Source organism: Schistocerca piceifrons, chromosome X (genome assembly GCF_021461385.2).
Source record: "Schistocerca piceifrons isolate TAMUIC-IGC-003096 chromosome X, iqSchPice1.1, whole genome shotgun sequence".
Taxonomy (NCBI): domain Eukaryota; kingdom Metazoa; phylum Arthropoda; class Insecta; order Orthoptera; family Acrididae; genus Schistocerca; species Schistocerca piceifrons.
This window is the reverse complement of record NC_060149.1, coordinates 23,910,757-23,929,051: the sequence shown is the minus strand read 5'-3', so window position 1 is coordinate 23,929,051 and position 18,295 is coordinate 23,910,757. Positions and strand designations below refer to the sequence as shown.

The 18,295-nt window shown below is 44.1% G+C and overlaps 1 protein-coding gene across 1 annotated transcript in view; it reads right to left on the bottom strand.

The window, feature by feature from the left end:
- LOC124721886 (facilitated trehalose transporter Tret1-like) overlaps positions 1-18,058 on the bottom strand; it is a 353,067-nt gene extending 335,009 nt beyond the window's left edge. Inside the window, exon 1 of the mRNA XM_047247038.1 lies at positions 17,967-18,058. The gene's annotated coding sequence lies outside the window, so the exon portion shown is untranslated. The remainder of the gene's footprint in view (positions 1-17,966) is intronic.
- Positions 18,059-18,295: the final 237 nt, after the last annotated feature.

Here is an 18,295-nt window from a genome sequence, read left to right as displayed (position 1 = left end):
TAAGAATTTCGCACAGCCACTGCGTACAATTTTAAGTACGTTACTTTATGTCCTCGTAGATTTAACACCTCTTTACGATGTAACTCGTTAATGAAAAATGGAACTGACCTGCGTTACAGTTTCTTAAACATGTCTTACGGGATGAATGTAATCATGACGCTAAGAGTCTGCAGTGGAATGTCAGTCGCCTTATTTGCTTGTGGACAGCATAGGTCACTGTGATCGTCGCTACCCGACTATCAATCACATTGGCGAGTATAACAGACATACCGCATACAGTATACACTGAAGAGAAAAGCAGTGAAGGACAGAGGTCGAGGTCATGTCGATATCGAAATTGCTAGAGGTGAATCTGGTCAAGAATGTGGCATAGAAATAACCGCGGCCTTATTACTGTAACTTCCAGGTTGTCACTTGAAGTGATTTACAGAATCAACGGGAGGCCTTCATCAGGATGACCAAATAAGGACGTGAACCACCTTCTATAGACTGCGACTATGTCTTACAGGATTATCGGCTGCGAGGTGCCGCTGCAGCTATCTAAATCGGAAACGTTTCCATTCCTTGCACACGTCTAAACCTTATCGTCGCGAATTGTCTATTTCTTTTTTTAAGTTTTACTGTTTGGTACGAACTACTGTGAGGAGTACGAATAGAAATGAATGTAGTGTTTGTAATGTTGGTAACGCCGAGGGAGATAAGGGAGATGCTGAAAGCTTGCATTTGCACGTAACCTAATCGTCTTGAATATCGCGTCAATGGAAGAGGGTGGCACTGAACCCAGCGTCACCATCAGACTTAGTGATAGTCGTGTCTGATGCTTTTAGTCCGTGAGGCAATGCCCAATGGTTTCGTGTTTAGTCTAACGTTCTCTTCTCAAGGCGAATACAGGCGATTAAATTTTCTACCACTGGCAAGAATGGAGCTAGTTTTTTCAGCGTCGAACGCCATCGTAAATAGCGTGTATTTGTGACCTAGGGTACTGTAGTCATTCTTCCGACTAGTAACCCAGTGTCTTAACTAATCGGTCCGATATATTACAAAAGGAAAAGGAAGAGAAGGGAAAAGTAGTAGGTGAATATGGAATGGGAGTAAGGAATGAAACAGGAAGCCGCCTGGTAGAATTTTGCACGGAGCATAACTTAATCACAGCTAACACTTGGTTGAAGAATCATGAAAGAAGGTTGTATACATGGAAGAGGCCTGGAGACACTGGAAGCTTTCAGACAGATTATATAATGGTAAGACAGAGATTTAGGAACAGGTTTTAAATTGGAAGATATTTCCAGGGGCGGGTCAAAAATGGTTCAAATGGCTCTGAGCACTATGGGACTTAACATCTGAGGTCATCAGTCCCCTAGAACTTAGAACTACTTAAACCCAGCTAACCTAAGGACATCACACACATCCACGCCCGAGGCAGGATTCGAACCTGCGACAGTAGTGCTCGCGCGGTTCCAGACTGAAGCGCCTAGAATCGCTCGGTCACAACGGCCGGCTCAAGGGGCGGATGTGAACTCTGACCACAATATATTGGTTATGAACAGTAGATTAAAACTGAAGAAACTACAAAAAGGTGGGAATTTAAGGAGATGGGACCTGGATAAACTGAAAGAACCAGAGGTTGTAGAGAGTTTCAGAGAGATCTTTAGGGAATGATTGACAAGAACAGGGGAAATAAATACAGTAGAATAAGAATGGGTAGCTTTGAGAGATGAAAAGTGAAGGCAGCAGAGGATCAAGTAGGTAAAAAGATGAAGGCTAATAGAAATCCTTCGGTAACAGAAGAGATACTGAATTTAATTGATGAAAGGAGAAAATACAAAAATGCAGTAAATGAAGCAGGTAAAAAGGAATACAAACGTCTCAAAAATGAGATCGACAGGAAGTGCAAAACGGCTAAGCAGGGATGGCTACAGTACAAATATAAGGATGTAGAGGCGTATATCACTAGTGGTAAGATAGATAATGCCTACAGGAAAATTAAAGAGACCTTTGGAGAAAAGAGAACCACTTGCATGAATATCAAGAGCTCAGATGGAAAAACAGTTCTAACCAAAGAAGGGAAAGCAGAAAGGTGGAAGGGGTATATAGAAGGTCTATACAAGGGCGATGTTCTTGAGGACAATATTATGGAAATGGAAGATGATGTAGATGAAGGTGAAATGGGAGATATGATACTGCGTGAAGAGTTTGACAGAGCACTGAAAGACCTGAGTCGAAACAAGGCCGCGGGAGTAGACAACATTCCATTAGAATTACTGATAGCCTTGGGAGAGCCAACCCTGACAAAACTCTACCATCTGGTGAGCAAGGTGTATGAGACAGGCGAAATACCCTCAGACTTCAAGAAGAATATAATATTTCCAATCCCAAAGAAAGCAGATGTTGACATATGTGAAAATTACCGAACTATCAGTTTAATAAGTCACGGCTGCGAAATACTAACACGAATTCCTTACAGACGAATGGAAACACTGGTAGAAGCCGACGTCGGGGAAGATCAGTTTGGATTCGGTAGAAATGTTGGAACACGTGAGGCAATACTGGACTGAAGACCACAACAACAGCAACAACATGTTACAAAACCGTTCAAAGGAGAGACTCCGGCACGAAATCAAGTGTCCACATCGCGACTTTTTTCCTGTTTGAGGAAAATGCTGACGATGGGTTGAGATGATTACTTGCCGTGTTTCGCAATTCCTGTTTCAGGATTCTTAGTGCTGCAGAGGGAGATTAGTAGATAAAGTTTCGGTGAGGAACCCATGTCCAGAAATGTACCGTCAGAAGGTCAAATAAGTTTGAAGATCGGATTAATTCCAAATCTCCAGCTTCACGGTGCGCGCACAGGGAGACAATGGCCTCTGATCTGTGTGCTATACAGGAGCAGCTCCAAAAGGTGACAATGCTGATCGATGCACGAGGTGTATCTGCGACGCATGTTTTCATAGACACGGTCCACTATCCCTGCTGCCGCCAGAACTCGTGCTAGAAGGTTTTCTTTCGACTATACATGCGTCATTTACACAAGACTCGTGCCGGCCGGAGTGGTCGAGCGGTTAAAGGCGCTACAGTCTGGAACCGCACGACCGCTACGGTCGCAGGTTCGAATCCTGCCTCGGGCATGGATGTGTGTGATGTCCTTAGGTTAGTTAGGTTTAAGTAGTTCTAAGTTCTAGGGGACTTATGACCACAGCAGTTGAGTCCCATAGTGCTCAGAGCCATTTGAACCACAAGACTCGTCATATGGCCCCACAAGAAAAACATCTGGTAGTGTAAATCCGGTGAGCATGGCGGCCAAGGAGTTGTCCCCCTCGACCTATCCATCTTTCACCAAATGTCTTATTAATTTAGACACGGACGGGGGCGAAGTGCTTGACTGAGTGACAGTGGCAAATCTTCCAATACTTTCACCAGTACCTCACTCGGGAATGTCAAGTAACTGTACCCGTTAGTCGGTACCGTGAAACGTGCGGCCCAATGAGATGATCGTCAATGATAGCAGCCCGTATACTGATACCGAACCGTCTCTGAATCCATGTAAATGTATGGCATGAGGATTTCCATCATACAAAGTGTGGCTGTTTGTGTGCGTACGGTGAAGTGGGAAATCTGAAAACGAGCCGATCTTAAAACTTATTTTATATCCAAACGCTACATTTCCAGACATTCCTTCCTTGTCATAACATTACCTACTAAACCACCCTCTGCTACCCCTGCAATGCTGTGATACGAATTGCGAAACAGCACGTAGATTGATGACTTTTTACTAACGACAGATCACAGACGTAGTTCGAAGGTGGATTTGATCGTAGGAGTGCTTTACTAGGCAGAGTCCTGTTGGATATGGTATATACTTTTACCTTCCTCAGACCTTTGAACTGACTTCATCCGTTAGAGGGTAAGCCACAGATTGCACGATTACCGTCTGTGAGGTAGAATTAAACTGTGACACATGAATGCCAATCACTCTCCTATTCTGTCATTTCGCTCTGTATTCGTACCTCTGTAAGTTGGACTTACACCTCCAACTACTCTCTGGTAATCTCTATGCAAATTTCAACTTCTTACTGTATGTTGGGGTTCTTGGAACACTGATTTTGATTGATAATAACGACCCGACTTTAGCTACGTATTTACTAGTTGTACATGGCGCTTGGAACTCTAACCAGTTTAACAATGCAGTGGATTACTCTAACTGTACCTCAAGCCAATACATTCAGCGGAGAGGGTGATAACCGTCTGGGCATTTCATGACCATAGTTAAGCTGCTATTAGTCCGCCACCGCAGCTGAGTCTGCTGACACTGTAGCTCAGCACGTTCGGTCAGAGAGCAGGCTGGTGTCTGTAATAAAAAAACCTGAGTGAAGGGATCAACAACGAACTTCAGCGGATGTCGTGTGGCGTCCGCTACGACCAAACACAAAGAACAATAAGGATAAAAAAAAGTGGACAGCGCGCCACTCTGTCATGCCGGGAAGCTCGGGTACGATTCCCGGCTGGGTTGGGGATTTTCTCCGCTCAGGGGCTGGGTGTTTGTGTCGTCTTCATCATCATCATTTCATCCTCATCGACGTGCAAGTCGTCGAAGTGGCGTCACCTCAAAAGACTTTCACCAAGCGATTGGGTCTACCCACCGCGAGGCCCTAACCACGCGACATGTCATTTCAGCTGCTATTGACTTCTGCTCCATTAAAGCTTTAATTATTTCTCCTACAACCTTTTATTTCATCATTCAAACCATTTTTTTCAATGAGATTGAACACAAACTGCATTTAATGAGAAAAAGGAGTGGCGATTTGTTTATATCGATATCAAAACGTGATTCTTTAAGTTTATGTAATTTTATTATTATAAAACACAGCTTTCAATAGGAGGTTAGATAATACTGATTCTCGGTATGGGAACTATGGCAATAGTTAAGAATTTTACCTTACTTGAACTCCTACATACAAAAGAAACTTCAGTTATGCTATGGGGTAGGGACACGGATTAACTTCAGTGTTTTTCAGCATAGCAGCATTCACACGTGAACACATAAAAATACAGGAAAAAGGGTGGTGGGGTGCGTGTGGTTGTTATTCCAAATAATTGCGCCAGCTTACATTATCGGAAAGCAGAGCAAAACGGAGATTATTGAGGGATTTTATCCAACTGCACATTGGCGAATACAAATTATATTTTAGACTATCACCGTATCTGATATCGTTTTTGTACAGCAAGCTGTGATGGATTGGATAAACAAATAAAATCTAACGCGAAGTTTAAAATCTAACATACATTAATAAATTTGGTTTTGATGGGCTGTTATTCCATAGGAAGTGATTGAAACAAACCTCTCGAAGGCGTAGGGTAAATAACAAACATTGACGGGAACTCATGAAGTCCGTTAGCATTCACAAAAGCAACTCACCGAAAATTACCCAATTTTTACGTAAGATGTGGCTGAGGGCCATCAAAATCATAATCATTAAATGGTACTGCAAGAAATTAAACAACACCTGAATCACATGAATTACTGCTATACACTTGATTTGACCTCATTAAAAAAAAAAACTTAAAAGAAAATTCTCACAAGAAGGGTACCAAATTTCTCTGAATCACTTTTAAAAAACATTATGACAATTTACCACGCTTTTATACCTTACGTGGACTTAGATTTCAATAAAGCATGTGGTGAACACGGTAGCTCCAATTTAAGTCAAAGAGAAACAAACCAAAATTAATAAAATAACTGAAAAAATACTCTGGCCTGGCTTCTGTTTTCCTTGAAAAACTTTTAACGTCATTAACCACTCGTAAAACTTTGAATTTATACTTGTTAATCTCCATTCACAGAATTGGTGCAAACATGTGCTCTTGACTACGTTACATAGAAACGTTACATAAAATGCAACTTTATTCCACCAAAACTATAATAATAATGCAACAGCCTGAACGTGCTCTCAAATGAAGAAATTTCACCAGTAATTATGCACAAAATGGAGTGCAGAGCTGATGACCAACACTCATTCTCAACGGTCAGAATTACAATTTGCCATTTACTCTATACCATCAAAATTATTAAACCGTCTTCTAACACTTCCCTGACTACACTAACTCTAAACGACACATTGCGGACATTATCAAAGATGATGTAACTCATTTTTATACCTTTATCCACGTTACCAGCCAGGGCACCAAATCAGCGTCCACACCTTATGTCAGCCCATCCAACAGTGCCCAAGCATGGGGGACTTCCGGAGTCAACGTCTCGAAAGTCTCATATTGGCTGCAGCTACCTGACACCCCCTTCTCTCAATTCTGTCGAGCTTTTATGAAGCGCTTCGGTAATCTCTTTGCATAGCTTTCGCCACAGGCTATGCTTTGACAAATTCACTACACTTTAATTATCTTTATTTTAGAGGAAGAACGCAAAATCTCCAAGATTGACGAAGTTTTACAGAATCTCGAAATTATCGCGAACTTTGTTGAATCCACAACGAAACTCTGTCTCTAAATCTCGCAGAAGTCCCAAAGAGATTTTGGTCATATGTAAAGTACATCAGCGACAAAATGCAATCAATGCCTTCACTGGGCGATGGCAATGGGGATGTCACTGATGACAGTGCTACTAAAGCAGAGAGGTCAAACACAGTTTTTCGAAACCCCTTCACCAAAGAAGACGAAGTGAATGTTACAGAATTCGGATTTAGAACGACTGCCAACATGAGTAACTTGGAAGTAGATCGATAGAGAAGCAGCTATAGTCACTTAATAAAGGTAAGGTCTCCGGTCCAGACTATTGCGCTTAAGAAAACGCTACATGCGGAAAGATACAAACATATTTTACTGTATTGTGTACTGCTTAAGAAGAGGAACGGTTCGGAGACGACGATTGTCATAATCAAGATTCTTGAGATGGACTGGCTTGCCAGGAGTCCCGACCTCAACCCAATGAAACATTTCTAGGATTGGTTAGAGCGTCGACTTCCCTGCAGACCCCAGCTTCCAACGTCGCTCTCGAAGAAGGATGTGCTGCCCCATTCAAGTGTCCCCAGCATAGGTGATGGGTGGACGTGTCCTGTATTAATGTCCGCTAATAGTTTTCTGGATACTTTTCATCAAATATAGTCTGGCATTGACCCACCGAGCTACCAAGTTACAATCAGCCGCCGGCCCTGGTGGCCGAGCTGTTCTAGGCGGTACAGTCTGGAACCGTGCGACCGCTACGGTCGCAGGTTCGAATCCTGCCTCGGGCGTGGATGTGTGTGATGTCCTTAGGTTAGTTAGGTTTAAGTAGTTCTAAGTTCTAGGGGTCTGATGAGCTGAGATGCTAAGTCCCATAGTCCTCAGAGCCATTTGAACAATTGTTTTTACAATCAGTCGACACCAGCATATGCAGAAGTGACGAAGTTCATGCGCTCTAGGTGTGGTTGCTCGCACGCAAGTACCCTGTTGGACATTGTGGAAACTTTCGTCACCAGTTTTTGGCAGCAAAAAGATGAGAGCTGGTAGATGTAACATTTCGGGCAGAGTCACTATTTTTACCAAATGTTACACAGCAAACGTTAGCAAGCAATATGTAATAATACTCCTCTTTTCGAGGGCGTACCAATGCCACTAAAAATTTTACTATTTCACTCTAAAAACCAGGGTTGTTCCATCATCTTGGTAGATAAGGAAATGAAGTTATTACTGTAGCTGATCATCAGTCTGTGCGTCAAGACCTGGTTTAAATTACAAGCTTTCTCGCAGTTCCTCATAGAATACGCAATGTTCTTGAGAGGAGGTGAAATTCTTAGCCAAGGTCGCTTCTATACAGCTTATATTGTCGACTACCGGCTTCGGTAAGCTCGGTTACCATCTTCAGATCTCGATAAAAGGTCACTACATGTCTCCTATAGCAGCTGAAAAAGTACGCTTTCTCGAACATGAGAGGTACGTGAGGGTCGAGGTGAACGATGCATCAGTAAATCAAGGTTAAAACCACAATATACGGAGTAATTCACCAGACGCTCGTGTCTCATACCACTCACTACTGTGTGCAGCCAGGGCACCGCTACACCGACTGAAATGATGTTCACAGTAACGGGCACGAGAATTCGATTAATTACTCTTTATATTGTGGTTTTAACCTTGACTTACCGATGCATCGTTCATTTCGCCCATCACATACCTGACAATGGTTTAGAAAGAGTACTTGTACATCTGGTATAGGAGGAATGCCATAACCTTTTATCGAGACCAGGAGATGGTAACTATGCATACCGATACCGGTAATCGATAATAAAGGTAGAAGAAGTTCAGCTTCTCTCAAGTAATTAACACAGATCGCCCCTTGCCACTCAAGATGAGTAAGCTAATATATAATGTTTGTGATGATCCGACGATGGAATGGAGAAGTGAGCCGCTTCTGCTCCCTTGGTGATAACTGGGAGCAGCAGGCTATATGTGGTTGCTCTCCCCTCCCTCCTTTTAATTTCCATAAAAGTCCACAGCAACACAGCACAAGCACTCGACGCAATCATTAGCACCACACAAATGCTCTCGATTAGAAAAACTCTGTCGAAAGTAGTATCTTACGTTAACATCTTAATATTTCCTACAAATACCGGTGAAAACTTGTCATTACGTCTGGACTGAAAAAAGTAACTTAGCACGAAGTTGGCCAAATAGCGTTTAAACATATGACAGAAAGAACCCACGTTATCCCGGAGAGAGGTAAAGATGTTGTTAATTGGATTCTATTTAGGTGAGATGTGTGCTCAGTTTTTTACTTCACTGGACACACGCAGGCTTGGGCCGTAGCTGCATACTCGTCAACCGAAGGCCGCCCACTGTTGCTGGAATTTGTAACCGCTCGTGGCAGGCTTACTTGCGAGAGTGCTTCCGCATCGGTCCTGTCACCAATGATTACGTTAGAGACAGAGTACTGACGTTTGAAACGTCCGTTGTGTTGTTGAAGAAATCATTAGTGTATTTTAGAAAAATATGTGCGAAGGCAATAAAAGGGTTAAATCATTGCCTTCCGAAATACACCAGTGTCTTAACCACATAGTTGTTTCCTCTCCGTTATGCAAGTTTTCTTGGCAATGTAAGAGAAACCTCGCAGTGCAGTTAGTCTGCACCCCCTCCCATTCCACGTATGTTTACAAACTATTTCTTTGCAAACATTAGCAAGTGATGCGTCACAATACTCCTATTTTCGAGGACTTAATAATATCACAAAATAGTTCGCGACTTCTCTCTAAAACCATAGTTGTCCCTCCATATCGGTAGACAAGGAAATGAAGTTAGTAACCACGCAGTAAAATATTCTCTGCTCTTGGTGCCGTCCCTTACCGTGCATTTCGTTTCAATATCTCGCAACGTTCATGATGGGTCAGGGTCGGCCACGTTTCGATGGACGTCCTGTATATATTACAATTACGTTTGAACACTGTTAGCCTTCTGTCTAACTGGAGAAAATTTGATAAAGGAGTTCTCATAAACAAAATCAGGTGTTATATAAAAAGAATGACAAATTCGTGTCCTTCTATAGTTTTCATGGGACATGTCGTTTCTTCGTGAGATACACTTCAGCCGAAAATCTTCCGCAAAAACTGGAATTGCTTTATGAACATCGACACTTTCCTCAACGGTCTGTGAGAAGAAAATTGGAAAGGAATTTTACACTCTGTAGTGACATGGCAAGACAGCCAAGCCACTCGGAGGTAGCCGAAAGGCACGCGTTTAAGCTCACGCAGACTGGCGCGAGGTCTGGAACAGGACAATGTCTTGAGAATTGCAAATAAAGTACGAAGATCTTGGAATACTTAACTTTAATCCATAATTTGAGAACATCGCTCTTGTTGATACATTAATAACAATCTCAATATAAACTGGTAATGGCGCCTTGCTAGGTCGTAGCAAATGACGTAGCGGAAGGCTATGCTAACTATCGTCTCGGCAAATGAGAGCGTATTTGTCAGTGAACCTTTCCTAGCAAAGTCGGCTGTACAACTGGGGCGAGTGCTAGTAAGTCTCTCTAGACCTGCCGTGTGGCGGCGCTCGGTCTGCAATCACTGACAGTGGCGACACGCGGGTCCGACGTATACTACCGGACCGCGGCCGATTTAAAGGCTACCACCTAGCAAGTGTGGTGTCTGGCGGTGACACCACACACTCAGCGTCATAAAAAGAGCTTCACTCAAAAGGACCTGAACGAACCACTGGAGTATGGGTGGGCATGTTGCATACCATCAGCTATACCAATGATTACTTTCCAATTCCGGCTGGGCACTCGGGGAGCGTGTGTGGGGACGTGACGTCGGGCCCCTTGGTTGCTCTAAGCAGCCGTGCCGGCGACTACGACAGCTGTTAGCATAACTAGAGCATCACCTGAACGACCAGGTGACACGTTGCACAGCATTTTCCCCAGCTAGATGAGTCCGAGAGGGGACGTATGGTGGGGCTGCAGGAAGTTGGGTGGTCACATCGCCGTATTGCGCGCCACACCGGCAGTACAGACACCACCATTGTCTGGATAGAGGAAGGCATGTAAGCATGACACGTGGGATCTGGGCATCCGTCAAGCATCGCAAAGAGGGAGCATCGGCGGATTGTTCGCCACGCACGAGCTGGTCCAACGGCAGCGATAGGACCGTTCAGCGTGCAATCCTGCTTTCTCTGCAACCCCCCGTAAGTGTTTGTACCGTCGGCAGGCGACTGCATGACGCAAGGCTCGCCACACGCCGAATGTTACGGCACACGCCACTTCCACCCCCGCAACGTCACACACGACTCTCCTGGTGTCGGCAACGACTGACATGGGACCCTGCAGACTGGCAGTAGGTCATCTTTCGAACACGTGTTGCTTCTGTCTCGGAGGTGACAGCCACATGGGCCGTGCCTGCATAAAGAGTGGTTCGTGGTCTCCATACCGCCAACTGGTTTGATGGTGTTGGGAGCGCTATATTAAGTTGCCCGTTCACCGTCAGTGTTTCCAACGGCCTCTGAGACAGCTGCACGTTACATGGATGATCCTGCAAACGGTAGCTCTGCTGTTCAGGAGGACCCACGCCCATACCCTCAGGTCAGCTCTCTTCCTCATACCGCTGCCACCTCCCTAGAATTCGCTGCAGTTGTTGATACTCTGCCGTGGCCAGCGGCATCGCCCGATTTCTCCCCGATCGAGAATGTGTGGCGTGCCAATGATTGTGCGATGATGTGACGATGTTTGGTTTGTGGGGCGCTCAACTGCGCGGTCATCAGCGCCCTTACGCAATCCAATACGAATGATAATGATGATGACAACACAAACACTCAGTCCCCAGGCAGAGAAAATCCCCAACCCGGTCGGGAATCGAACCCGGGACCCCGTGATCCAGGGGCAGCAACGCTAGCCACTAGACCACGAGCTGCGGGCAGTGTGTCATGAGGATTCCAACTCCACCCACCAATTTGTGGGATCTGCACGCTCAGGTACAAGTGGCACGGATGGAGTATCACAGGACATCATCTGAGACTTGTAAAACTCTATGCCGTGACGTCCAGCCGCTTGTATTCACAACCGTAGGGGCTCGACACCATAGTAACATGTACATTTTGTGGGCGTGTCGTGCAACACATGTTCGTCCTTCACAGTTGAAAGTGGAACCATATCATATGTGTAGTACCATCTGTCGGCCTGCCAACAATGATAGCAATTCGCCTTGTTCTTCTGGGTGCACCCATTTTTATGACTATGAATGTATATCGCGATAGGTTTTGAATATTTGAGGTTTGAACTTATTATATATCTTTACAACTCAATTGACCTTACTACAAACAGTAAAATTTTGATACACAACGAGTGACAGATCGCACTGAACTTGCAGATTGTTTGGTAAGTATCGAAAAAATGGATCCTTGTCACATTTGTGCCTTTATGCGAAGATCAGCGTTTTCGAAGGCGAGTTTCAGTTCAACTGTCGCGAGATGTCCTTCGGCTACAAACGTTTCCAGAGCATCTAAAACGTTTGTACAGACGGTCTTTGTCACTTGATAAAGTGTCATTGCAATGCATATGTAGACTATATTTGCAAATACGTGAAGGACTTATATTATTTACTTCTCACGTTGGTATATTCTGACGCTATATAGCTGTTTCTTTCCTTTTTACATGTAAGTGAACTATCCACTTAAATAACGGGTTAGGATTCATCGACGTTTTCAGATTATATAGATGTAGTGTAAACTGGCGACGACATTTTTATGGCAAGTAGAGACCCTTTTAATCAGGGCACTGAACGACTTACATCGCATATACTGAGAATATTGCGGACGCTACTTTAGCTACAAAACATTCAGTATTCTTTACACAGAACTTGTTTCATTTGTAAATTAACGGTCTCATACTTTTGTTGAAATGAAACCGAATCGTCTTCAGATCTGAGTGATGTGGCGTTCTAAATAATTAAGCAGAATAAAAGTGTCCCTCGATTAAAAAACTACCTACAAAAATTTGTTTACTATTTGGAGAATACTTTTTTACTACGGTAGCTATTTGCGTGACTTAATCTTGATAAATTACCAGCAGACAGAACAATTCGCGGGTGTACTTCTGTTTCTCGGTGTTCAACGGGTACAAAATTTCTAATTATTCGTTCGTCAGCGCACCTGATGACAGCGATGGGGTTGGTCGCCAAAATGGTGTGTCCGTTGAACACCGAGTGCCGGCAGTACACCTGTGCACGTTCTGCCAGCAACTACGCCGGGAGATAGTAAGGGATCACAAATTACGGGATATTCATAATGCAGTATGGCTGATGAATAACCGCCTCCCCAGGAAAGGTCACTATTGCACTCCTGTGCGGTGGCGCTCGACTCGGATGTAAGCCGTTTCGAACCATGGTGGTGGTGGATGAAATTTTCACTGCTAGTATTTGGCCTGCAAGAGAAGTAGTGACATAACGTTCCTGATCATCAGACTTTACGCCAATACGCAGAATTAAATTCGAAACCTCTTGACAGTTTCTCACGAAATGAGGGCACGTGACACGGCTGATGGTTGTCCGCTCGTCGGATATGGACTTTCAGCTCGACGACTCCCTCGGTGCTTCTCCAGAGCAATAAGCTATGGGTGGCACCGGGTTTCACCGTCTCCCTTCTCTCATCACGATCATACAACAAGAATATAACAGCGCCGCACTATACACGTATCCATTACACTCATCTACACACCAGAAATGCACATAAGACATACTTCGCACAGATTCATAAGGGAAGAGCCATTGCGCTGCTCGCGGAAGGAAACTCTTTACCACTAGGCGACTGAACCTACCTCTTGTGGTCTCTCAGCCAACAGTGCTATATGACTTTACTTTCAACATGATGAAAACCTTTTCACCATTATGAGGTACCATGTTAACAACAATATAATGATAAACTGTTTCAAATTGAGCTACGGAAAAAGTGGATACTTAGTAACAAAAGGGTTTTTCGGTTAAGTGCTGTTCATATGGTATTCCACGTATACAGGGTGGTCATAAACAGTCTGAGAAGCTTGTAAGGGTGTCGCCAGGTAGGTAGTGCTGACAAGGGAACCTCCCCATCGCACCCCCCTCAGATTTAGTTATAAGTTGGCACAGTGGATAGGCCTCAATCGAGAAAACAGGAAGAAGTTATGTGGAACTATGAGAAAACTAAGCAAAATATACAAACTGAGTAGTCCATGTGCAAGACGGGCAACACCTAGGAGAATACGAGTTTCGGAGCTCCGTGGTCCCGTGGTTAGCGTAAGCAACTGCGGAACGAGAGGTTCTTGGTTCAAATCTTCCCTAGAGTGAAAAGTTTACTTTCTTTATTTTTGCAAAGTTATGATCTGTCCGTTCGTTCATTGACGTCTCTGTTCAGTGTAACAAGTTTTTGTTTTGCGACCGCACCGCAAAACCGTGCGATTAGTAGCCGAAATGACGTGCCTGTCCAATGGGAACCGAAAACATTTGATTGCAAGGTCATAGGTCAACCGATTCCTCCACAGGAAAACACGTCTGATATATTCTATACGACACTGGTGACGGCATGTGCGTCACATGACAGGAATATGTTGTCGACCCACCTAACTTGTACACTTGGTGAATGGGTAAAAAGATTTTTCTACCTTGCCCCATTTAGGTTTTCTTGTGGATGTGATAATCACTCCCAAAAAAGTGTGAAACATAAAAGGTTGTCACATAAACTGCAACAAATGAATGCAACAGTTTCACAGTCGCACAGTTTTGTCTGTGCTCTGTCAAAACATATGTTTTTAACGTTTTCAAATTTTTCCGTGTGTAGACCGTCAAACTGCAACAAATGAATGCAACAGTTTCACAGTCGCACAGTTTTGTCTGTGCTCTGTCAAAACATATGTTTTTAACGTTTTCAAATTTTTCCGTGTGTAGACCGTCAAATCCTGCATATGTCCAAGCAAATCTGAACATGTCCTGAAATTTTGGAGAGCGAAGTTGATTATATGTGAGTGCCTGAACTTTGATAATTGTCTGAAAATAAAAAATTAAAATTTTCTCCCAAGGGAAGACTTGAACCAAGGACCTAGCATTCTGCAGCCGCACACGCTAACCACGGGACCACGGCACTCTTTTATTTGCAGTGACCTGGATGTTGCCTATCTTACACATGGACTACTCAGTTTGTATATTTTGCTTATTTTTTCATAGTTCCACACAACTTCTTCTTGTTTTCTCGATTGATCTGTGTTCAGTTTTTCAAGGCCTATCCACTGTACCAACTTATAACTAATTCTGAGGGGGGTGCGACGGGGAGGTTCCCTTGTGAGAACTAACCGTAATGAAAAAAAATCGATATGTTGCATCGGTCCCGAGTTAATTAACATTGAAGTAGCCAATCAGGTCGTTGTGAGCAAATTCAAGCGGCCCGTCAGATACAGTACAATTAGTGTCATTTGTCCCCACAGCGTAGATGATGGCGCATGAGACTGCTCAGCCTCTGGCTCGGGTTCGATGCTCACTACGGTCTAATTTCCAATTTTTGTATCGCTCCCTTGATCGGTTTTAGGAAAACGAACGAAGTTCTCGTTTGGCGACATCGTCTCTGGCCGATCACTTGAATTTGCGCTCACAACGGCCTGATTTGCCAACTTCAATGCTAATTAACTCGGAAACGGCACAGCGTATCGAATTTTTTCTTAATAATTATTTGTCAGCATAACCTACCCTGCGACACCCTTACATGCTTTTCAGACTGTTTCTGACTACCCTGCATAACACCATCATTCTATCGTCTTCATTATTCACCTCTTTTTATGGATTATCTACAACTGTCTTGTTTTATTATGGTTTGTCATAGTTCCTAAATAACAGTGGCATTGGAGATACACACATAGTAGCTTGTAGCACCCACTTCCCCCCTGATGACAGCGGCGAGGCGACTGTAATTGGTTGCTCGAGGCACCAAAGACGTCGGGGAGCCGTCAACTGCCGCCAGCAACTGACGCAGATTATTCTGACCTGATCTACGGCATCCACAACTCGTTATATAACGTCTAGACATTCCCAGTACGATTGCGGTTAGTGACTGGGAGGGGGGGGCGGGGTTATTGGAGCAACATTAAGACACCCTAATTTCCGTGGAGAGTCCATCAAACTATTCTGACAAAGCACGGCAGCGATGGATGTGGTACACCGTTTGTTACTGTCACTGTCTCTGTCTCTCACTACTCAGAAAGTCAACTGTGATGATATTTAGAAATTAATATATGTAACAATACAAACACTCCTATTAAAAAAGGTTTTGCGGTGACGTGTCCTACGAGAAGCCCCTCTTGCCCCCTTCCCTCCAGCTGCTGGACCCGCGCCTGCGTCTTTTTGTCTTTCTGAAAGAAGAAGCGGAGGCACTTGGTCGGACAGCAGGTTCGTCCATGTGAGACGATGACAGATGCATCGCGTGATTGAACTCTCATTCTGTCATCGGCGTGTACCGACGTATATCGCTACCGGTCACTCCACATGACCTTTTTCCGTGCTTGGAGCGTGTTCCAGCGGCCATGCTAATTTCTGTATCCCGTGAGGCGCTATGAACACAGTCACGGTTGCTCACTGTTTGGTACCGTCCAGCCTTGAATTAGCGAGTGATTTGTTGCGCTGTGTCCCGTCTATACACGACTCTCCTCATCACAGCATTGTTTCTTACGATATGTTGAGTGTTGTGGTGGTGGTTTCGCCCGAATCGTACCTGTAGTACAGCCTTTTGGTGGCATGTGAGAAAGGCAGTACCTGAACTACCTCGAAGGCACTACTTCAGGCACCCATTATTTGGTCTCAGTCAAAGGCACTGCTGTCACGTGTCTTCCCTATTCTGCGTCCGTTACCGAGGGGTCTCTCTCCAATATCGGTGTTTCTAATCCGATTGTTTATGAGCACGTAATACAACGACATTTTATATTTCAGGTTTGTTATATTTTCTTATGTGAAAAATCCAAATTATTTAATTAGAAACAAGAGTTACATAACAGTCATGAAGCTACTGCTCTGCTACTGTACAAATGGTTGTTCCACCATTCACCCTAGGTCGAGGCACAGTTTTTCTCTAGGAAAGATACTACGTGCCCTACGGATGAATAAAAATGGCGCCGGCCGCGGTGACCGAGCGGTTCTAGGCGCTTCAGTCCTGAACGGCGCGACTGCTACGGTCGCAGGTTCGACTTCTGCCTCGGGCATGGATGTGTGTGATGTCCTTAGGTTAGTTAGGTTTAAGTAGTTCTAAGTTCTAGGGGACTGATGACCTCAGATGTTAAGTCCCATAGTGCTCAGAGCCATTTTTGAATAAAAATGGCATGTAAGTTAACATTTCTTACATTCCTAATTAATTATTAATAATACGCGCTCCTAATTTCTTAAGCAATGTAGATTCTGTCCACTGTCAGTAAAATGTAGTATCTCACACACAGATGTTTCATTTGGTGAGTGGAAATAAAATCTCTGACCCATGCCTTTATGTAAAATTTTATATCGTTCGCAACCGGTTTTTAGTTCACATGTTCTTCATGAAGTTGTTACACGGTCTGTTGGATAATTTAGACCGGTTTCTCCAAGTCTCGGGTTGCTGGGCTCCTATTCGGAAGATTTCCACCAGTGGTTATCAGTGCGTAAGATTTTAACTCCGTTTATCATACTTTATTTTTCTAGTGCGTTGAACACGAATGCCAATATTGTTTGTATCGCAACAGATACGTCCCAAGTGACGTCTACAGAAAACTGATCACTGAAATTTTAAAAAAAGTCATATCATAATTGTAAATAAGTGACTGAGGGATGTGGTGTGGTGGTCGACTGAACTCGTAAGTAGCAGTGCTGGCTTCAGCCCAGCGATAGTTGTCTGTGACTTCACTAAATCGTTTCAGGTGAAAGCCAGGTGATTCCTTCTCAATAATTCTCCATCCGACAGATTGCTCTTCACCTCACGACCTGGCTGCCAATAAGACGTTAAATTCTAATCTTTCTTCCTTCCGGATGAAAGCGCATTTTGTTAGTCCTCAGAAATGGTCGCCCGTCCGTGCACTCGAGCGAGTAACTCCATCGTCAGCTGACCAAAATTTTAGATTAGGAACTGAGCTATTGTGACACTTATCACTTAAATGAACAAATAAGTAAACTCACAAAGGATACTGCTAACTGATACGCAGCTTAGTGGTCGGAAACCATTCTGTGAATCGCAGCAAGTGTGGCAAAGAGAAAATGAGTCATGGAAAATAAACTAATTCGTACGATTTTAAACGACAAACATAAATACTAAACACCTGATGAGATGGAGAAAATTACACGATGGAAAGAGGAAGTATAGCTTCTAATTGTACAAAATGGAAAGACCACAGACAAAGATTTTAGAACTTCAATAACGCGGATCTAAATGGTGATAGACTGTACATATTAGTAAAGATGCGGCACCCGACACGAACTGCTGGGAGCGAGAGCGTGCCGGCGGAGCGAGCAGGCGGTACTCACCTCGCTGGTCGGCGTCCGGCGCTGCACTGCGCTGGCTCGGCTGCCGGCTGCTATCAGCGCTGCCCCCTCCAGACGGTCTGAGCGTCACGCCCGCCTACAACGCACCCACCTCCTGCGGCGACGGCCACAACTGATACCAAAACTACACACACTAATACACTAATAGCATTTCTCGACCATTTGCTAATGCTCCTCTCTCGTGCGACAAACCGCTGACAGCTGGTGGCAATAGCAGTCGATCGCTGTAAGGATGTCGTAATGAGGACCATCGACATCCTTCAGTTTTCACTACTATAAAATTAATTTTTTGAATAGACTGAAACTGAAAG